The sequence below is a fragment of the Leucopleurus acutus genome (assembly GCF_964270905.1).
Source record: "Leucopleurus acutus genome assembly, chromosome: 4".
In the NCBI taxonomy this organism is placed as follows: domain Eukaryota; kingdom Metazoa; phylum Chordata; class Mammalia; order Artiodactyla; family Delphinidae; genus Leucopleurus; species Leucopleurus acutus.
In genome coordinates, this window is record NC_139146.1 from 107,159,903 (window position 1) to 107,183,617 (window position 23,715).

Genomic DNA, 23,715 nt, shown 5'->3' on the forward strand with positions numbered 1-23,715 from the left:
TAAGGTGATTCTATAACTTCTCACCAATTTCTCATTTGATAATGAAATGGAGTGCTATTATCATTACACAGGGATAAGAGGGTAAACTGGAACTATAAACTGGGATGGTTGGCCACCCTATTTATACCGTTTATTACATCACAGCATTTTGCATTCCAAGGGAATAGAGATTATCTTGTCTATTTATTGATATTTGTCCACTTGTAATCTCCATGAAGCCAGGACTTTGCTTGTTTTAGGAACCCATCACCTGGAAGAGTCCTGGACACACAGTAGGTGCTTGATAAATATTTGTGGGCTGAATGGGTAACCCAATCATGCTTCATGTTCTGTGTAGAACTGAGCATCTTTTGGTCAGCAAGGGGAAACTGAAAAGTCATAAAGGGCAAATTTGCTCAGAATGTGTCCTCCCTCAGGATAGGGGGAAAAAGAAGAGGCAACTTTTAATATTCAAATTTCAATATCTTGCAGCATTTCATGTAAAGAGATCTGTCTTGCAGATGTGCACTGGAAGTGTCAACTGTTTGGTTATTTGCAGGGAGATGGTGGGTGTTGTGGGCTGCAGGATAGGCCTGGTCTGGGAGTAGACCAATGGGATGAGAATGGTCATGGACCAGTTTGATCCAGTGGTTGGTTAATCTGTAGAAAACCTGTCTCCACACAGTGGAACAGCTATGCCCATGTGACTCAGTTCATAGGAGAAAAGGAAGAGCAACTTCAGAGCAAGCAGCCTGCCATCTAGGCTTATTCATCCTCCAGGAGGTGGGAGGCCAGCAGGATACAAAGGAACAAGCACCTGTCTGTGTGTGGGATGTGGCTAGTGGGTCACACACAGACACAGACACAGGCAGAGACACACAGACACACACAGACACACACAGACACAGACACACACACACACACACACACACACACACACACACACACTGATTAGCAGAGTCCAAGGGCCCTGGGAGTCGGTTTTGGTAGAAAAGTCTGATGTAATTCTCTACTATCTTACCTAAAACCAGACTAATCTTTTTAATCATAGAGGGCATAGGTTGTAGTGGCTTAGTAGCTCACTTTAATTTTCCCTTTTCCTTTCCAAACAGAGAAGCCTATGTCCTGCTTTTGGGGCTGATCCATGGGAGAATTCCTGTAGGAGGAAGAGGCTGAAACTCTGGCCTAGCGTTATTAAACAGAGCACTCATAATAAATGTGTCAATACTATTTCTGAAATATTTGAAAGTTTCTCTCTATCACAAACATATTGTTCAAATTTTATTAAAGGAAAATATTGTAGTATCCTATTGGAATTATTGGGTTTTTGGGTAATTATCTTAAGCCCCTTGATTTTATTGAGGCTGAGGGAACTGAGGCCCAGAAAGGTTGAATAACTTGCCTTACTCTACATGAGCAGATATAGTCTCCTGTTTTTACAAGTTAGAACCTCTTCTAATATTTGACGATAGGTATGTGTTTTTTTTTTAAATTAATTAATTTCATTTTTTTAGGCTGCGCCTATGGCATATGGGATCTTAGTTCCCCGACCAGGGATCAAATCCGTGCTCCCTGCATCGGGAGCGTGGAGTCTTAACCACTGGACGGCCAGGAAAGTCCCATGTTGTTTTAAAGTGACATTTGGATATGGCTGAGATTTCAGTAGTTTAAGCTGTGAAGCAACTTATGACGCATATTTAACCAAATAAAATTATTTTCCCTAGCTCGTGCCATGCTGACAGCTTACAAAACCTGTGTTCATCTTGCTTCACTCATAAAAAGGGACTACAGTTATTTTTAAAAAATATTTTATTAACTTTTATTGGAGTATAGTTGCTTTACAATATTGTGTTAGTTTCTACTGTACAGCAAAGTGAATCGGCGATACATATACATATATCCCCTCTCTTTTGGATTTCCCATTTTAGGTCACCACAGAGCACTGAGTAGAGCTCCCTGTGCTATACAGTGGGTTCTCATTAGTTATCTATTTTATGCATAGTATCAATAGTGTGTATATGTCAATTCCTATCTCCCAATTCCTCCCCAAACCCTTTCCCCCTTGGTATCCATATGTTTGTTCTCTACGTCGATGGGACTACAGTTATTTTTAAACCTGGAATTTGAAGGAGGGAATATAGATTATACATCAAGGTTGGCTGAATTTACTCAGGAATTTTTCAGACTGAATATGTAATTTCTGGAGTGTAAGTGAAAGAAAAATGAAGTCTTTAAGTGATCTCTTTGTCTCTCTTTGTCTATATCTTCAGTTTCATCCCAGACTAGTCCCAGGATGGGAAGAAAAAGTGATTTTCTCTTTCCTTACTCTTACATTATGAAGTGGTTGATTAAACTGATTCCAGGGCAGCCACTTTAATGAGCATTAGATAGCAATATTGCTTAATAACAAAACAACTACAAGTCAAAACAAGTATTGGCACAAAGAAAATCTCTATTCTTTGTAGCAAAATGTTTATCAGACTTCCACCAATGAGCCATGTGTTTAAAAAGCAGCTGATATTGAGAAACATTTCTGATTATTCTTTGAAGTTTATAGTAACAGGATATAACATATCTATACTACCTCCTTTTGTTTAGGGCCCCAAATGAGATGTGTATGAATGTTGCAATTTTGTATAACTCCAGGATAAGCATTCAATTATATCTTTCACCCTTTTTTTCTTTTCTAGTAAAATAGAATAATAAAAAAACCCAAATAATAGTTTATGGGCTCTGCTATTTGTTGAAAAAAATGCTTTATAGATAATATTCAGTGACAAGCCATCACTCTCCTTGGTTTATATAAAGAAACTTAAATACAGAGGTCTTTAAGTAAAAAAAAAATACAGAGGTCTTTATAAAGAGGTGTGACTATACACAATCACACAAAGATTGAGAAAACTCTTTGTGGCAATAATTCTACCTGCAGGTCAGATCTGTGCCCTACTTCTGTGAATAATCGTCACAGGGTCTACTAGTTGCATTATTTTTTAACATACAAACTTCTTGTTTTAGAATCAAAGAGTGCCAAGCTTCTCCAAGACCAGGAATGCCTGGACTGCCTATTCGAAAACCTTCATCTTCATTCTTGCTGGAGACATTATGTCGTCAGGAGGTTTCATCACCTGCTGCCACTAGATGGTGCCTGTCATTGAAACAAAGGTTCTTCCCCCCATCTTTTGTTTCCTTTAGGTGCCTATAAGGACGTTGGATGATATCAAAGAAATTTGATTGATAAGTTAAGTAGTGGGTTAGTATTCTAGAAGGTCATTTAGCACAGAGAGTTATTTATTTTATTTTGTAATTTATTTTTGGCTGCGTTGGGTCTTCATTGCGGTGTGCGGGCTTCTCATTGTGGTGCCTTCTCTTGTTGCGGAGCACGGGCTCTAAGCGTACAGGCTTCAGTAGTTGTGGCACGTGGGCTCAGTAGCTGTGGCTCGTGGGCTCTAGAGCACAGGCTCAGTAGTTGTGGAGCATGGGCTTAGTTGCTCTGTGGCATGTGGGATCTTCCTGGACCAGGGCTCGAACCCATGTGCCCTGTGTTGGCAGGTGGCTTCTTAACCATTGTGCCACCAGGGAAGCCCCACAGAGAGTTACTTATTAAAAAAAAAAATCATTATCCAAAAAGACTACTTATATTGTTTTTCTAATTCCACTAATTTTTTCTGTTCATCCTTCTTGTCACCAAGCTGTGTGAACTCCAGTACAAAATGAACAAATAAATCTTTCCTTGGGCTCATGAGAATCAAGGGACATAATTCAAGGTTTAGAATCAGTGAAAAAAAGATCTCAGGATTCATTGTCCTTGCTCAGAATAGCAATAGCAAAGGTGACCACATGCAGAGATAACGAGAAAAGTTAATGACCTTTCAAAAGAAAAACACTTGCATCTCAATTACTGGACAATAATCAATAGGAAAGGAAATGGAACATGCTTTTTTAATTGTGGGATACCAAACATCAAGTAATGAGAAAGATAACAGGTTGTTGGCTTGTTGCCAGTGACAGCTCTTTTTCTCATTAATTTAAGGCACACACAAAACCTCAGCCCAAAGTGCTCTAATTCCCTCTCTGCCTCCCACCCCACACTCCAGCCCTATACTCTTTCAGGGTAAAATTTGGTCAATCTTGATAGTAAAATGCCTTCAGGGGTTACTTACTTGGTTTGTGTGAAGGACAGTTTGATATATTTTGTAGCAGAATATTGGAAAACATAAGCTTCTTGGATTTTTCCTTTCCCAAACAGTCACCAACGCTGACCATTCATGGCTGGTTCACGATTATAATGAGAAATTGTCAGCTATGTTGAAATACGTAATCCACAGTGTGAAAAACTGCTGAACAGCAGTTGTAAATTCTTAATACAAAAGTGTCTTCTCTTTTCCTGTGAGCTTACTTTGGGGTTGCTGATTCTTGCTAACTGTGTGCTCAGGGACTGAAAGTTAATTTTAACATTAGTCTAAAAACAAAATATAACTATGTAGGGAAAACCTTTAAAGCTAAAAAAAAAAAAGCTTGTTTTGAATTTCCCACATCACTGCAGTGGGTCATGTTGAATGTGTGAGCATATATGTGAGCCAGATGTAACAACACCCAGACACACAACATTAATGCAATCTAATTTTAAACATTAGACAGCTTCTGGTGGTTCCTAGTGTCTCCTGAGCATTGACTAAGGATTTTAAACACACCACGTTTTTTAAAAAGATACGAGTATATACCTGCTTCCCAAGCAGTGGTGAGGTACAATAGATCTATTCCAGTTTTAAATACTGGAAAGAAAAGTCTTTTCCCCTGGTACTTCCCTAATGGCACAGTGGTTAAGAATCTGCCTGCCAATGCAAGGGACATGGGTTCAAGCCCTGGTCCAGGAAGATCCCACATGCCGTGGAGCAACTAAGCCTGACCGCCACAACTACTGAGCTTGCGCTCTAGAGCCCGCGAGCCACAACTACTGAGCCCGTGTGACACAATTACTGAAGCCCGCGCCTAGAGCCTGCGCTCCCAACAAAGAGTAGCCCCGCCCCCTCCTCCTTGCAACTAGGGAAAAGCCTGCAGGCAGCAATGAAGACCCAACGCAGACAAAAAAAAAAAAAAGCCTTGTCCCTAAATTATTTCCCTCCAGATTCCCCCCCCCCCAAGTCTTATTAATTACAGCTTAGCACTGAAGGAAGGTTTGGAACCAAATCTTTGGAGCAGGTTGTCAGTATGTGATATTATTTCTCTTGGGCTTTATGTGCTTTGGTGGCTATCCTCAAAGATGCAGTTTGGTCAGTGACTTCCACATGTGTATTATATATATAATATGTGTTATAGGCTTATATAGGCTTACGTCATATACCGTGAGGCTCAAATCCATTAAGTGGCTTCTCTCTAGCAGTACTCAAAACATTAGATGGTGTCTGTGCTGACGGTCTGTTTATAGCTTAATGGTCTACTTAACTGATCACGATGGGGCTGGGTCATCGATATATTATTAGTAGTATGTGCTTGGCAAAGGGGACTTAAACTCTAATTGGCCTTAGGAACACAGTAAATACAATAATCCCTTTATATCCTCAAGAAACTCCCTTGGATGGCTTAAAGATGTTTCCCAAACTGCTTGAGGACGACAGAAGTCCAGTGACATAAGCGAAGGACAGGTTGAGAGCCGTGCCCTCCCTAGGCATCCTCTGCTAAAGGTGTACGATGTCTTAATACTGTGTGCTGGCAGCACTCTCGCTACCTATATTCCTCAAGTTTTATAAAGTAGCGTCAAGAGTGACCTGGGGCTGGGAAATGCCAGCAACTTCAGTTCTGCAAGAGAGAATAAGCTCTCCCCAGCGGGGAACTCTAGCGAACAGGGCAAAAAGCTGGTCCTCGCAGCCCGCTCAGGGCGTGAGAGAGACGGAACCCAGAAAGGCGAAGGCGGCGGGTCGGGAGCCGGATCCTCGGTCAGCTCCAGCCGGGCGCTGCGCGCAGAGCCGGGGCCCCCGGCAGAGGCGGTGCGGCGCGAGGCCCCTCCCCGCCGCCGCCGCCGCCGCCGCCGTCGCCGCCGCCGCCGCCGCCGCCGCCACCGCCGCCTCCGCCGCCGCCGAAGCCCGGGCTGCTGACGCCGAGCGGCGGCCCGGAGCGGTGGGGGCCGGGCGCGCGCGAGCGAGGGCAGGGCAGGGGGCTGGCCGAGGCCAGTCGCGGCTTTAAATATGGATCGCGGGCTCGCGCTCGTGGCACAACCTCCGCCACCGCCGCTTTCTCCGATCCCCCCGCCCTCCCCGGGCTCGCTCCCGAGGGGCGTCCAGGCCGGGCACCGCCGCTGCAGTGTTAGTTACTGGCAGAAACGTTGGCAGAAACGTCGGCGATCCCCATAAATATGCAGGAGCTGCAGAAGGCAAAGTAGAGTAGACGCCCGCGCTCTCCCACACTCACTGGCCGCTCACCACGCGGGCCGTGTAGATATCTATCCCCCGCGCTATCTCCCCCATTTTCTCGCGGGCCGTTCAGGTTCCCGTCCTGCTGGCTCCGAGGACCCTCCCGCCCCAGCGCCCTCGCCCCGTCCTCGCCTCCCTCCGCCCCGGAGCGCGCACCCACCCGGGCGGCAAAGTTGTGACTACTTGGGCGTGGGTGGCTTGCGCCCCGCTCGCTCCGCGCCTCGCACCAACTTCCCGCGGTTCGGCCCCGCCGCGCCCCGAGCCCGCGCCTCCGGGGATCCCGCGGGCCCCCAGCTTCCAGCCCCGGCGGCGCGCCGGGCAGCGCTTCGGTGGCGGCGGCGGCGGCGCAGGCGGTGGCGGCGGCGGCGGCGGCGGCGGCGGCGGCTGCAGCCCCACACTCAGCCGCCAAACTGGAGGAGCGACGGAAGCCGGACCCGAGGAGGTGAGCGCCCGGCCGGGGCCGGGGAGGGAGGGTCGGCCGACTCCCCCGCCTCCCGGCGGCGGCGGGCGCTGGGGCGGCGGGCCCGGGGCAGGTCCCGGAGGGGGCTCAGGCGGCCTCTGGCGCGCGCCGGGAGGGAGAGAGAGGTCAGTTGAGGGCCGGGCATCCCCGGGGCTGGGCGCTGGCGGAGTGTGCAAGCCGAGGACGCGGAAAAGTACTTTTTTTCTTCTTCGCCTTTAGAGGAAGAGTTTGGGTGGTCCTGTTTCTCCCCCACTGTAAAGCCCTCAGGTCGTAACCCGGCGTTGCCGCCCGGACTGGGGGGCCACTGTACCCCGCGGGCTGGGCTCCGGCGCAGTGACACGTGTGTTCCTGTGAGCCTGGGTGGCCCCAGTGTAGCTGGGCACCTGCTTGAGAGGGTAACGTCCCCAAACCCACTAGCGGGGGAGGCTTGGGGGGGGGGAACTTAAGGTGCCGCCGAGACCGCGGCCCCCACTTCACTGCCAGCTCCGAGATGGAGCATTCACATCTTTCCCTGGCACGCCGAAAGCGGGGGTGAGTCAGGCAGATTCTCTGCAAGTGGCACACACACAATTATTTGCAATGGATTTGGAAAGGGTAGGCAGAGGTTAAACTGGGATTTCTCTTGGCCGGCGACAGTGGAGCTCTTCCTCAGGTACTGGGCAGCATGTGCGTCTTGGCAAGAAGAGGTGATTTCTTTTTTCTTAAGTGCATTTTACCCAGCCTTTGCCAGTCCGTTAATAAGAGTCACCAAAGAAAGGCAGGAGTTGGGAACTACATCAGCAAACTGCAGCAAGCACCACAAGCAGGAAAGTTATTAAAGAACAAAAGAACAGTAACAACAAAAAAACCCGGAACTTGACATGAGAGATGGAGAAGGAAGCCATTCTACCTCTGTTCTACCATCGTAAACCATTTTTTAAAAAAGTTCCATCTAAAACTTCTGTTTTGTCCACCCCTCATTCCTTCTCCAGGCCTTGCCTTCATAATTGGCCTGCACCAAGCTCTTTCCAGGCTTGATGATGAAGAGCACTTTGTAATTCTGGTTTACCCTCCTCATTTCTTTTCCCATTTCACTTCAGTGCTGGAGAAAGTTGCTCCCAATGGGAAATCATGAACACTGGCCTGTGCCAAACACACATTGTCTCAAATCCTGGAACAATTCCTTTCCTAAGAGACACTGCATTGTAACATATTTCCCTTTTTCTCATGTATCTGGGACTTGGAGTTCGAATACTACCTGAATTAAATTTAAGTGTACATTGCTCAATACGGCTTAGTTTTTCATTTTGGTTTGAATAGATTGTTCAAAGCAGTTAGAGCAGTATTCAGTAGCTTCTTATGGCCAATGTAATGTCTTTTGAAAAGGTTTCTGACTTAAGAACTCTCTTCCTTGTATCCATCACATTAACATTTAAGTAATTTTCATGGTCATTATGGCACTTAGATTGAGGTTATTAGTATAACTTCAGTCAAAGAAAGCATGCGTACTTCTTTTTCTATAGCTTTAACAACTGGGGAAAAAAAACTTTTACTTTCATTTTAAAGTTAAATGTAGTGATAAGATTCTGTTCTCTTTCTATTACATCTTGAAATTGAATAGTTTTAACTTTATCTCAGGGTCTCTGGTAAGATGACAAAAACCTCCCACATATATGGATAGAGAGAGGAAAATAGTACTCTTACGAACTCTTGAGGCATAGGGTATTTATCAGAGTGGAGGTGGGAGGGATAAGATGGGATATTTTGTTAGTTCCAGGCATGTCTACCTTTGTGAAAACAGAAAACTAAGAAACCCCCAACATTTTGCATGAAGCTGTTTTCAAAATGAGGTTTTGGGTATCATTTAATGTTTAGGGGTCATTCTGGAGCCTTACTAACATATATGTATCTCTTTCAGTTCATTTTGTTAACGTAAAATGCCTTTAAATGTTTGAATGTTAGTGTTATTAGTTTAATCTTTTAAATGATTAGAATATGTTTTGGGTTTAGAACAGTGTGTGAAAGCGATACAGGGAATCATATTTAGAGAAAACATTGTGATAGAAACGGGTAACCTTTGGGACAACTTCCAGCACACTCTGGTGGTAATTTCATTTTTCACTTAGCTCCGGCAAGTATAATTTTAAGGTTCTGATCCCTTGTTCTGATAACAAGGTGGATAGCTTACAAGGTCAGGCCATAGCTTACATCTTAAAGAAAACAGCACTTAAGGAAAGGAAATACACATAAGTTTTTGAATCATGTAGATAATCAGGTTTCTCTGCCTGCCTCTGAGGGCGCTGCAGTCCGCGAGGACTACTATTGTTAGGGGAGAGAGTCCTGTGAGAATTCACTGCTACTTAAGTGTGGCAACACACATCATCTACTTGTTTTGGAGCGTTTCTTTGTTTGTTTTTAATGTGAATAGAAGCCAAGACTGGAGTTGATAGCTGTAAAGATTGGAAGTGGAAAGAACAAACTGAGAAGAGAAAAATCTAATGATGATGAAAGTTTCTAAGGAGGTTTTCCTTGATTGCTAAATGGAAAGAATCAGGGCACATGATTTGATGGGACAAAAGAAGCTGTAAGCGGAACACATATCTTGGTTCTCACTGTTGCTGCAGTTTCTGAGGCCAACCTGTGATTTATGACGTTTATCTATGTTGGGGAAGCCATTTAGCAAAACACATAGTTTAGGAACATCCAGGAAGTTAGTAAGACTTACAAAACTAAATTAGATCTTGCTACTTTCAGGAACTTTTTGCATAATGCAGGAATTCTAAGGGAGGGGAAGAATAATGTTTTTTTCATATAAGATCAGGGCTTAGTTGTATTTCACATACACTTTTTTTTTTTTGCGGTACGCGGCCTCTGTTGAGGCCACTGTTGTGGCCTCTCCCTTTGCGGAGCACAGGCTCCGGACACGCAGACTCAGCGGCCATGGCTCATGGGCCCAGCCACTTCGCGGCATGTGGGATCCTCCCGGACCGGGGCATGAACCCGTGTCCCCTGCATCAGCAGGCGGACTCTCAACCACTGGGCCACCAGGGAAGCCCCTCACATACACTTTGCCTTTCTCCCAAGAGCTAAGCATTTGATATGTTTATGTCACAAATAGAAAATATGCTGCTGTCCTTCTAACATTAAGATGATATTTTATATCCCCTGTAGTGCACACCGTTAGTTATTTTTGCAGCAGTGGAGATGGATTCTTTTAACCCACCTTTTACCCAGTTCTTTTGTTTGATGTACATTTACACACATGCACATGCACAGGTACACGAATAATACTCATTTGTAGAGGTAGCCGATTTTATTTTATCTGAAACCATATTTATGACTGTCATAATGATTTTGTGGCAATGACTTTTATTGCATTTCTCTAGTCTCAGCAGTGCAATGGCATTTCAAACAAGGCATCAAAAGGACAGCCAGCTATGAATGGTGATGGATTTATTTACCTGCTGTGACAAAGAAGAGAGAAAACTTTTTCTTGCAGTCTTCTTCATGATGTTCATAATTTCATCCCTCAATGATAAGGTCTTACTTGCCTTTGGATTAAGTTATATGTTCGAAAAGATGGTGATAGAACTAATAATGGTGAAACCATGTACATCTATAGTTGTTTTCAGAAGCCAAAACATCCATCTTTTTCTGCTTCCCTAAAAATTAAGTAGATGTAAGGGATTATCATGCGTGTCGAAAAGATGAGGAAGTTAAGACACAGCGAACTCTGTATGCTTTTCTTAAACTAAGTGGAAAATTATTGGTGGAGGTGGGAATGAACATTTCATCTTTGAACTAGTGACGCCTGTTTATTGAATGACTGTTATCAAATGAACGAGTATTGTTTTTAGTCACAGCTTTTAAGATACTAAAGCAGATGAACATTGATCTTGGTGTAAAGTGAGAGTTTCCATTCCTGTAGGTAATTCTGTTCAGCGGAGGCACCCACCTGTCTCCTCTTTAGTTCAGGTCCTGCAGTGCCCGCGGGTGAAGCTTTCAGTTTGTGTGTGCCCGTTCTAGCTCCAGGCTTGAGAGCTAACTTTTGTTTTTCATGGAGACTGGATACAGAAAGAAGTTACATGAAATTAGGATGTAAAAGGAAATAATCACCAACTAGTATTTCAAGGTCTTTTTGTTTTTTTTTTACTTTGTGGATTATTGTGTAGAAAAAGAGTATCCTTTGTTTCACTTGAATTTCTGTATTGGAAACATTAAAAAAGTTTAAAATAAAGCTTTTAGTATACATTTTTGGGGGATTTGAAAAATCAAAATTAATAAAAATACAAAATGACAAAGGAATATATTCTTTGAAACTGATATGATGTTCTATGAGTGACACAATTAGAAAAAGTGTACATAATGTCTTGGGTAAGAAGTTAGCAGTTGGACTAACAATGCAGGGGACACAGGTTCGAGTCCTGGTCTGGGAAGATCCCACATGCCGCGGAGCAACTAAGCCCGTGCGTCACAACTACTGAGCCTGCGCTCTAGAGCCCTTGAGCTGCAACTGCTGAGCCTGTGTGCCACAGCTACTGAAGCAAACGCGCCTAGAACCTGTGCTCCACAGCAAGAGAAGTCACCGCAATGAGAAGCCTGTGCACTGCAACAAAGAGTAGTAGCCCCCGCTAGCAGCAACTAGAGAAAGTCCGGACGCAGCAGTGAAGACCCAACGCAGCCAAAAAAAAAAAAAAAAAAAGTTAGCAGTTTCTTTTCTTTTTTATAAATATATTTACTGCCTGATATTCTCTTATACTATTTGCAAATAAGTAAACTTGTGGGATCTGCAATTTTATGTTTGTTAATTCTAGCTTTGGCCTGGAGACCTAATATTCACGGATAGGGCCCAGTAACAACTCCATCTATTTGGAACTCCTATATTTGGCATATTCTTCCAGCGAAACAGCCTCTGAGCAGGCAAAATAGAGGGTTAAAAAAAAGACATCATTAAAGAGGATTCACTTTACTCATAAGACATCTCTCAGATTCTGTTTACTCTTTAATTCAGATACAGTTCCAGCTGCTGATTATAACATTTCTAATCCTACAGCAAACAGAAAACTACAAATTAGAAGATAGAAATGGCCTGATATTGGCAGTTGCATGGATAATATTGAAAAGTGCCAGAGAACAGCTTGGTAGTAAAGGAAGAGGTAGACTAACTACTAACAGCAGATGTAAGAATGAAAGAAAGCTTGGTGGTTTGGACTCTGCGCTGCCCTGACAGCATCACTTCCTACGTTCCCTTCCCCCTCCTCCCCTTCTTTCTTTTCTTTCTCCTTCCCGTCTTCCTATCTATTTACATTTTTATTGAAATGTAACGTGTATAGAAAAGTATGCATGCCATTAAATTATAAGTAAATAGCTCAGTGATTTACCTAAGTGAATACAGCCCTGACCCAGCACCAAAGCCAAGATGTAGACCATTGTCAGCAGCCAGAAACCCCCTCCTTCCTCCCCGCCAAGAGTAGCTTCCCTCCTGACTTCTGGGACTGCAGGTTACTTTTACCTTTTTTTTTTTTTGCGGTACACGGGCCTCTCACTGTTGTGGCCTCTCCCGCTGCGGAGCACAGGCTCCGGACGCGCAGGCTCAGCGGCCATGGCTCACGGGCCCAGCCGCTCCGCTGCATGTGGGATCTTCCCGGACCGGGGCACGAACCCGTGTCCCCTGCATCGGCAGGCGGACTCTCAACCACTGCGCCACCAGGGAAGCCCTACTTTTACCTTTTATTGAACTTTCTACCAGAAGAGTTGTATATCCTTGTGCCTGCCTGCTTTTGCTCAATGTTATGTTTGTGAGAATCATTCACGTTTTGTGCATAGCAACAGTTTGTTTATTCTTATTGCATTACAGTGTTCCACTTTATAAGAATGCCACAATTTATTCATGATGGACTCTTGAATAAATTCACTCTTGATGGACATTTGAGTTTTTTTCCAGTTTTTGGTTATTATGCAAAGTGCTGCTCTGAGCATTATTACGTATGTCTTCTGGTAAATGTGGGAATTTGGGATGCGTGTGTTGTGAGTTGGGTTGGTGAGCTAGACTTAGTAGATAGTGCCTTCCTTCAAAAGTGGTACCAGCATCTTACGAGAGTTTTGGCTGCCCCACATCCTTACAAACAGCTGGTATCATCTCTTTTTAATTTTAACCATTCTAGTGGATGTATAGTTGTATCCCATTGTGGTTTTAATTTACATTTCCCAGAGTACCTTTTGTACCTTTTTATATGTTGATTGGCTTTTGTTTTTCTTTTGTGAAGTACTAGTTCAGGGTTTTTGCTCATGGAGTTTCTGCCCAGTATGTTATCCCAAGTTACAGATTTTAGTACTTGGCGGGTAAACTTACCTTATCTGTTTAGAAAGCTAAGCTAACCAGACAAACTCGTTCATCAGTGTTTCTGTATAATAAATGAAATAAACGGGTGAAGAGATTGGAAACATCTTTTTTTTTTAAGTGAAAGTGAGTTTATTCAGAGATACACATTCCATAGGCAGAATGTGGTCCATCTCAGAAGGTGAGAGCAGCCCAGGGGTATAGGGTTGTTAGCTTTTATGGGCTGGGTTATTTCATAGGCTAACAAGTGGGAGGATTATTCCACCTATTTTGGGGAAGGGGCGGGGATTTCCAGGAATTGGGCCACTGCCCACATTTTGCCCCTTTATGATCAGCCTCTGGACTGGCACCTGTGGGTGTGTCGTTTAGCATATGCTAATATATTATGATGAGCATATACTGAGGTTCAAGGTCTCCTGGAAGTCGAATCTTACAACCATCTTGGGCCTAGTCGGTTCTAACCAGTTTTTGTAGTATCCTGTTTGATTAGAAACATTTTGAACTTGTAAACACCGTAGTCTGGATCTGTGAAACTGTGTCCCTAAAAAAAACAGCTTTAACACAACATTCGAAACCATACAGAATGTGGCCTCTGTGCTTACCATAAAAGTAGAGTACCTTGTTATGTGGTATTGCCCAGTGACTGATGGAAATGTGCATTTGGAAGGTGTGAGTTGGAGACCAGGCTCTCTTATTTGTGAGTTATTTGATTCGGAGAATTTAGAAAATCATCTGTAATAGATGTCTTGTTTTTTTCATTAGTATTAAAATAGCTGTAAAACCTAATTCATTAGAGGTATTATGGGAGACAGATGAGGTGGTATTTATAAAACCTTGCTCAGAACTGTAAATGGCTATACATATTTTAGTTATTTTTTTATTGTTGTTGTGCTCTAAACATATCTTACTTTTGAGTTGAATTTCCAACACTGAGAGCAGTTCCTGACATAGTAATAGATGCTTGTTTGCTGAATGAATGAACAACACACTTAAGCACCCTTTTTGAGCTGTTAAATCTGCATGCTTCGAACTGTGTTTTACATTTTTTTCTCTAGAACTTTTACTTTTTATTGCTAAAGCTGAGTTGGGAACAGGGTTTATTAAACATCAGCTTGAAAAATTGAGTCTAGTAGCCAGCAGCTTGAGATCACCCGTTTCACTATGTAGCTCATATCAAATTTATGCCTCCAAATAACACACACAGGACCTGGAGAATCCTTGAAAATGATTCTAGTGCTCTTTACCCCATGGGTGAGCCCCCAGAGCTTACACATGGAATATTTTTTGCTTCTATAAATAGAATGCTGGCCAACAATTTCCAGATTTAAAATCTTGTAGTGGGTTTTCCAGTGCTGATACCTTGGAAACCATGCTTCGTGAAAAATGGAATATTTAAAGATGAATAACAGCTGAAAACTGGAGCTTGTAGAGAGCCCTTTCAGCTTACTATGGTTAAGTTGGTTCTCGGATATGTTGATTCTATTATCAGAAGCAAACATGCAGCATATACCTTATGAACATTTGTGTAAAGCAGCGATTCTTAATCCCTTGAAAGGTCTGATTCTCAACTTTGATTTGACTTTCTGATCCTCCTTTTTCTTCATATGAAAAGGAGTTTAGTGCCCTGTATTTATATTTAAATGAAATAGAATGAAAATTTGTATGATTTTTTTTTTGGAGAATTAACATGATAAACAACAGTAGGTATCCCTTTGCAAAATCAGTCTTGCCGCAGAAGAAACTTGGACTTTGATATGGAAATCTAATTAGATTTTCTTACCCAAAGACTGATTTTTTCCCCTTTTTTCTTATATTTGAGTTTTTTATCTTTTCTTTTGAGAGCTGGTGGTGGTAGTGTTGGTTGGTTGGCTTTTATCATTTAAGTATAACTGTTTTGTGGTACTCAGATTACTGAGTATCTAACATGTATTGCTTCAGAATAACATGTCAGTGTACATTTTATGAGGACGTTTACATTTTAGGTAGCATCCCTCGTATGTGCTTGACCCGAATGTGGCTGCTTTAGGGTGATTTACTGGACAAATGGAATCATCTGGAATAGTAGACAACTTTTGTTTTCTTGTTACAGATATAATGCTATGGAAAATTGAAATAACTACAAAGGGTAATTATAGTGAGTCTTGTTAAACTACTGTTTTAAAAATAGTGAATTTCAGAAAACCTCATCTTCTGTTCTGGGTGATTTCATTCCTGTGAGAAGTTAAAGTGGGTCCTTTAAAAACAAAAGCACCCAGTCATGTCTGGTTATTGCTGTGTTAAAAGCTGTAAGCAGGACTCCTCCCTTTGGTGTCTACTCAGCACATGTGACTTTAAAAAAGAAATTGAGGCTATGGATTTAGGGAAGAACAACTATTTAAAGAATAGGATTGTGACAACTATAGTATCTAAACTGATATCCCATGAGAGTGGAGTGAGATTAGCTCTTCCATATCTCCTGCTTTTCAGCATGGAAATCTGTTGGTCTCTATGGCCTGATGGGGAGATTCCTAATGTCTTTAACACAAACCAGGCTTTGGTACCTTCTACCCGACAATGATCATGAATGAAGTTCTGAAAGTGTTATTTGTGAAACATGTTTGTTCTGAGTGAGGACTGAGTGAGATCATCAGCCTGGAAGTTTGACTGTATCTTGAGTGTTGATGGCTGCCCTCCTCAAACCCTCCCCTTGCGTGTTGCGTGTTGACCGCAGTTGCTGTGAGACCTCCCAGCAGAACTGCTTCAGAAATGCCTTCATTCCTTTGACCTCTAGAGACTGTGTCCTTAGGAATGTGAGATGAGCACTCATGATGTTAGCAGAGAGTAGGGCCTCATGTTAGGAGTTGGCTAAAGTACTGATTACAATCACCTTTAGAAAATTGCTGAGCGTTAACAGATTGAGAAGAAACACACAGCTCACACGTTTGCAGTTTTACAAGTTGAACTCCTTTGCCAGGGAAATGAGAGAAGGTGGATAGGAAGTGTCTCAAAAGATTTAGATAAATGAGATCAGATAATTTCCCTTGAAAAGTACATTAAGAGATGAAACTAAAACACCCATCCAGAAACATCAGAAGAAAATATAATTCAAGCACTCCCAGTTTTTCCTGCCAAAACATTAGGCAGTGAATTGTACACTCTATTTGATCACTTTATTGCTTACTGCTCTGCACTGCCGTTTCATATGGGTTCATGTTGTCTTCCTACACTTTCTGCTTCCTCACTGTAAGAATTGTGTCAGGGTATCTTTTGTGGTCCTCACAGTGGATAGCATATTTTATAGTGAAAATACTTATTTAGTGGAATTATAATTAGTTACTTAAAAAATCTGGACAGACCAATCAGAGATGCCCAGTCATTACACTCAATTTAATCTAAAGTCTATTTCTTCTCGAGAAATTCCTCCAGTGTAGTAGCTCTGATCATTGCTGTTAGGTCTTTCAAATACTTCTTGTGAAATTCGTTGTCATGAAGTTTGGAATCTGGTAACTTTGGGGATGAAACTTTTGTAATTAGGGTTGTGATGTTTTATAGTTCCTTGGAAAAATTACCTAACCGTTCTATTTAGATAAGACTCTATTTTATCTGTTCTCTGAATTGGACACAGTTTTATGCACTAATTTTTTGAGATTAAAAATGAGTTGCTAGCACTTAAAAAAACTTTTTATTTTGAAATAATTGTAGGCTCACAGGAAGTTAAGAAAAATATAGTCCAGTTTTTACATAGCTTTGACCCAGCTTCCCCCAGTGAGCACTACTTTTAAGATTTCTAAAGAGGCATTTACCTAAAAAAAAGTTTAAAAGGAATTATAATTTTTTTTTTTTTTTTTTTTTTTCCGGTACGCGGGCCTCTCACTGTTGTGGCCTCTCCCGTTGCGGAGCACAGGCTCCGGACGCGCAGGCCCAGCAGCCATGGCTCATGGGCCCAGCCTCACCGCAGCATTTGAGATCTTCCTGGACCGGGGCACGAACCCACGTCCCCTGCATCGGCAGGTGGACTCTCAACCACTGCGCCACCAGGGAAGCCCAGGAATTGTAATTTTGTGCCTTCTCTGAAGAATATGTAGCAGATAGTGTAAAAAAGGCAAAATTAGGCACATCTAGTACTTTCTGGGTTTCAATTGGCAAATCTGAGTGGGCATCTCCTGTGGTAGGCAAGGGGAGAGTCATTTATTCACTTATGTATTCACATCTGTGAATTTGGTGTTTGCCTCACTCGAATCATTCTTTTATATTGTACTGATCGTGTTGAACTAGGAGGTTTAAGTCCAGATGTTGTTCTCATAAAATCTTTGGAAGATATAATACAAATATAAATGAGGAAAATAGGACTCCTCTATGGTACTGCTGTTAGGGCACTGTGATAATACTGGGTTTTATGTAAAGGTGAGAGAATATCATTGCACTATGTATCTATGTGTTAGGTGTATATTATTTGCCTTATCATCTATGTGCCTTATAATATGTGTGAATGCGTAATATACCGAGACATTTTAGAATAGATGTTTTGTTATATATAGAATAGTATTTCCAGTGAAATCTCAATGTTTGATTATTTTTTGGTATATTGATAAATATTACATTTGAACACATACTATTTGAATTCAGTTATCACCTCTTAATAGGGGTCTTTTAATGTTGAATGTCTGTGTTCATCCTTATGAGCCTTACCTATATGGCTCCCTCGAAGGTTTGGTCTTACACCTCAAGACAGACATAACTGGGAAAGGTCTAGAGAAGTGCACTGCATATCATGAGAATAGGGGGCTGTCTTCAGGAGAACAGACAGAAACTGACTTGAATGCTGTTATCTTGAACAAAGAAGTCTGAAAGGAGACCTCACTTACGTCTGAGTCCAAGCCTAGGGAAAGTCATGAACACTCTGCCCCAAATCCAAGAACATCAGTGCTAGGAGGTCCACTTACAACTGAGAGAAATAGGTTTAGAGTTTAAATTTATGTAGTGGATATTTCTGTGAACAGCATTTTACCCTAAGAGGAGAAACTGGCTTCTAAAGAGGCACAGAACAAATCTTTACGTAGATTAAGTATTTATACAATGTAAAAGAGAATATGGATATGTTTGGTAAATAGACCTCTTTGGACAGTATTCTCTCTTGACCTAGAGCTCTCTCACAGCACTTTGTTCGAGTCACCTATCATTTCGTAGAATGGTTTCTTGCTTTTTGATATCACTGTCAGATGTCACTGAAGTGTGGTCTAAGGGATTGTGGGTCTGACCTCACATGACGTTTCCTGTAAAGTTTTACCTGCCTCAGCAGGTCTTATCTCAGCTCTTGACCTTGACCAGAAGGTACTAGTATAAGTGCATTGTTAACACTTGAGGCTATAAAATGATCAAATCATTTAACACTCCCTGTAAAATTTCTCTAAATCAAGTCCACCCCTTGCTGCTGATAAAATAAAATTGGGTGTTTCTGAATTAAAACCAACACTTTTGGTTCAGGGTTCATTTGGGATAATTCCAGTACTCTGAAAGAGTTTGCTTTCCCAACTAAATGAAATTTATTTTGTAGGTTTAAAAATCGGTGTGTTAGATACCTTAGATGTAATATTATGTTCACAGATTAAATAGAGAGCTTAGAAAGCCCAATGCCATATATTTCTTTTCGACCCACAGCTTTTAGCTTCTGTGATGGAAGGACTCGGGTGTATGGGCTTGAATAACACAGTGTCTTTTATATAAAAACCAGAGCAGCAGAAAAAACCAGGCTAGAGTACGTGGCTCAGGCTTCAAGCAGGTTGCTGCTTGAATCGGGAGCTGGTGGAATAACTTCCTAGTCCTGTAGAGACAGTGAGGGTTCTAAGGTGGGTGTCCAGGGATAAGGGATCTATCAGGACCCTGACGATTTGGGGAGCAGTGATGGGATGGTGTGAATGCCTGAAGTAAGGGCAGTAGGTACCATGGGTTGCAGTCTGTGGAATCAAGGGAGGGGAAATCATATTTTGAAGAGACCATTTCTGGGAAATTGTGAATCTGTCTGCTTAAATTGCAGGAGTGATCTATTTATCTACTGTCATTAGAGTATGAAGCATTCACTTTAATTGAATTTTCTGATAACTGAAGCTTACCTAATTAAGCATCCAATTAAAATTGCTAGTGGGAAGCAGCCACATAGCACAGGGAGATCAGCTCGGTGCTTTCTGACCACCTAGACGGGTGGGATACGGAGGGTGGGAGGGAGACGCAAGAGGGAGGGGATATGGGGATATATGTATACATATAGCTGATTCACTTTTTTATACAGCATAAACTAACACACCATTGTAAAGCAATTATACTCCAATAAAGATGTTAAAAAAATTGTCTTAAAATATGTTTCTGAATTGCACACACTTATCTCCTTTCTTAACAATCTATTGAATATAATTTTCCCTTTTGTTCATCTCTCATGGTCATTATATAGTTCAGTGATGCTCTTTGGGCTGGAGATGTGTGGAGTTATTGCTCCTGTGCCAAGTGTTCCCATATTGCTGTGCTTTATACATTCTTTTGCTTATCCTTTATGTTGTAAAGAGGGTGTCTTAGCTGTGTCTCAACAGGGATTGAGGATCTTGCTATTTGCTTATATGGTGGGCAGTGACCCCCAAAGTATCTGTTCTCATGAGTTGAACATATATGAGGAAATGCTGTTTTGACTAGAGGCCACGACGAGAGAGGGGAATGGAGGGTACTGTGCCCTAGGAAGGAGGCCTTAGCCATATTGAGAGAGAGAAACTGTAAGACAAAGCCGAAGGACCCATTTTCATGAGGTGGTCTGAGAAGTGTGGGCCGGGAGAGGGCTGCTTCAGGATCCAGGTAGCAGAGTGTAGCTCTGGGGTGATGGTGCCTGAGGCAGTAGCTGTGGGCTTCAGTGCCTTGAAGGTTTAAAGCATTAGGACACCCGGAGAGAGCATCCTGGGCAGAAAAGTGGCATTCTCCAGTAGTCACTGGCCTTCAGTGAAGAGGCCCAAATAGAAGGTCATGAAAGGACTGGTGGTGGGCACGACTGACAGACTCCAGAAATGAGAGAAGGTTGCTGAGATCCAGCAGTCCTGTGGCAAATTTTGGTTATTGTTACCAAGACCTCTTTGTACCTGCAGGTATTGAGGCCTGTGGAAACTCCCATTGAGCTTGTTTTCTGAATCTGCATTACTGTCAGGATTCCAATGTGCTGTTTATGAGCATGGACGCTGGAGCCAGAGTGCCTGGGCTTGAGTCCTGCCTCCAGGATGGTCTTAGGTTGGGTTCCCTGGGAAACGGGTTCTGATTGGGCAGGAAGTTTATTGGGGCTTGCGCTGAGGTATAATACCTGTGAGGGAGTGAAGGAAGTTAGATTGGGCACAAGGAGGAGTTGAAGTCGATTCGATGGTAGCAAAGGCTTCTGCTGATGCCCTCAGGAGCTCTGGAGCAGAGGAGACCCTTCAGAGTTGCCTCCTCTTGAGGTAAGGGAGCCAGGCCTTTCTACCCCATGTCAACCAGTCGTGAGATGTGGGCTGCCCTTGGCCAGGGCACTGATTTTGAATCAGGTGGCTCTCCAGAGCAAGACTGAGCTGGGCGTTGTCAGTCACCCAGCGTTCCCACGGGGAAGCCCCTCCTTTATGAGGGGAGATCTGGGTGATACAGCATGGCCCCCAGATCCTTAGTGCTCTAGCTCTTCATCTGAATGCACCTCCTTTAAGTCCTCGGCTTTCAGTAACTTAATATATGTGAAATGCTTAGAAAAGTTTGTAGCACATAGTATGATTTAGGTGTTCTTTATTATGATCATACCTGACTTCATCACCTCTACCTTTCCTTTATAATATGGTTCTTTTAATACAATTTGAGTTTGAAAGCTAATGCTCTCATTGTTAATTTTTTCTAATTTTCTTTGCAAGAGGAAAAAGTCTGACAATATCCTTGTAAGAACATTAATTTAGTGTACTATGTATTTTGGTAGTATTCGCATTTTTAATTTTTACTGGAAGAAAGGTGCAAAAGAAATGATCACTGATGATGAAATTGGAAGGATTTGGGCATATGGTGAATGAAATTTTTAGGTAGGGGTGTGTGTGTGTCATTTTTAGCCTCCCTCAGAGTAACTTAGGCGAGGACCTTCCAAATTTATGGGACATGGACCTGCCTCTGCTGTTGCGTTGGGGAGTGGTAGGATACAGCAGTTCATGGCCAGGTGGTAGTGTCCATCTCAGAAGGTCCCCAGAGTCTTGATCTTTGTCTTTCCTGTCACTCTGGTTCTAGATCTGAACATTACAACACAATCAGTAAATACAGCATTGCCAACTTAATTAAGTTGCTTCATTTCTTAAACATTTCAGAATCATTCTTTTCAACATTTCAGTATTTAAATTCCATAAATATAGAGCGGGTCACCTGGAGTGTTTTAGAAATTTGGTTTTGATTCAAAGTAATGTTCTCATGGAGGCTCGGTCCCTGCCAATTCATTTCTCATTCACTTGGGGACATGGCTAATTCCTTTGGGCAGTTTCTATCTCCTTCGTATTTGTATGGATGGAAAACGTTTCATTTGAAATGACTTACTTGATTGACCCCCTACGCACCAGGCAACTATATCATAGTAACTTGTTTATTTTGCCCTGTTAACGTAAAAGCAGTGATAGTTAATTATGTGTGCCACAAAACACTTCTTTAAAACATAAAGTTTGTCTGTTTCTTCTCTTTGCACCCATAGTCCATTATTGGCATATCCTAATAAAGCCAGCAGAGCAGAGGAGGAACTACTGTGATACTTCCTTTCATGGAATTTTTTAAAAAAAAGACCTTCCTTGGATTCATTTTCTTCCTTAGTTTTAAGTTGCTTGTAGCTATTCTCAATTTCTTTTAAAGAAATGAGAATATTCGGAGTAAACCATGAAAAATAATTTATCTACATATTTATTATACAGTGAACCATAGATGATGAAGATTATATGGAATACATAGTAAATATCAAGCCCAGTCAGTGAGAAAATTTATCTTAGCTGCTTTGGTGTTACCTTATATTTGGGTGGAGCAGTGCGTTGTGGGTTCCATGCAGAATTCCATAGTTAGTTTTGTTATGTGAGCCGGGAGCCTTATGGAGAATCTCACTTCAGCAACCAGCAAGAGTTTTTTTTTCCCTATTGAGATTAGGAATGTCAAGTACATTTAAGATTTTACTTCCACGTTTTTTGTTTGTTTGTTTTTATTTTTTGGGGGGGTGAATATTGATAAAAGATTTAAGGTTTGACTAATAGATGTGTAAAAGGTATTACTGTTTAAAGTGGTGAAAACTCATCTCATAATAAGCCCTTTCTAAAACCAAAGATGACTTTTAAAACTGTGCATTTTGGGGATTAAAATACATAAACCCTCTTTTCAGAGAAATGTTGTTGAGCTCCATGTAATGGAAACAAGTCTCATATCCAAGAAGATTATGTCAGTACAGAATTTAATTCTCTAAAACATGAAATTATGACATTTGTATATATGATCTTTCAATGTGTAGGAGACATGAAGTAAAAAATGAATAGTTTGGACAAAATTATTTATTGTTTCCAAAATGGACATGGGTAAGAGTGATTGTATCTTGTCTATTTAATCCCAGACCAGCCACAATTACCATGTGATTGCTTTGCAGAGCGTGGCCTGCTACTGACTCTCTAGAAGCCACTTCATGCCTCCTCTTTTTTTTTTAGCATGAATGCAGGTGGGTTTTTATGTGGGTTTTAGTTATAGTCTGGTGAAAAAAAATTCTCAATCTTGGGCCATTGTTTTGAGTTTTAAAATGAATAAATTAAAACCAGAATATATTGTAGATAAGAAGGAAAAATTGTCTAAAAAAACCCAATTTTTTATTTAAATAGAAGGACATTACTTTCATATAGAGTATTACTCAAGGTTAACCAATTCTTAGCTTGTTCATCTAAATTTATATGTGTAGTACAGTCATGGACATTAAATGTTTGCTTAAATGATCACTAATACAGTAGAAATACATTAAACTAGACTTTACTCTCAGAGTTTTACATATGAAATCTTTAGTAAACTCACTATTATATTACTTAAATAAAAGATAGAAGAGGAAGGATACATAATAAGCATCTCACTGTGAATTCCAGTGAAACCACATTATTAGAATTTACATTTTTTTGAAAATTAAGGGCTAGTTTTTACTCAGTGATACTCAAAGGTTAACCAAAAGGAAAAGGAAGGTTCCAGATGGGTGTCAGCTCTTTGGTCTAATGGTCTAAATGAAATGGGGAAAAAAAATGAAAAAGAAATCATGGACTTAGACTAATGGTTCAGTTTCCAGCTGTAAACCTGGTGAGTTCGCTTTAAGTGCGGTTTGCTGCAAATTGATGATGGTTTTTAGCACTTAGCTTCTTATCTCCAAAGCACTTTCCAAATGTTGAATAATTAATTGCCACAACCCCTGTGTGGGGGGTAGAATCGCAGGCATGTCTCTCTGTTTACCAGGAAACCATTATGGCAGAGTCTGTAAATGTTGATTTTTATTTTTAGAGGTTTCTGTGCTTTCCAAGGTGACCAGCTTTTTAAATGCTGTCCTGGTT

General features: G+C 41.8%; 1 protein-coding gene across 1 annotated transcript in view; it reads left to right on the top strand.

Annotated features, from left to right (window-relative positions):
* The first annotated feature begins 6,573 nt into the window (after nucleotides 1-6,573).
* The window catches only part of SLC4A4 (solute carrier family 4 member 4), a 350,238-nt gene continuing 333,096 nt past the window's right edge, over nucleotides 6,574-23,715 (top strand). Inside the window, exon 1 of the mRNA XM_082838378.1 lies at nucleotides 6,574-6,828. The gene's annotated coding sequence lies outside the window, so the exon portion shown is untranslated. The remainder of the gene's footprint in view (nucleotides 6,829-23,715) is intronic.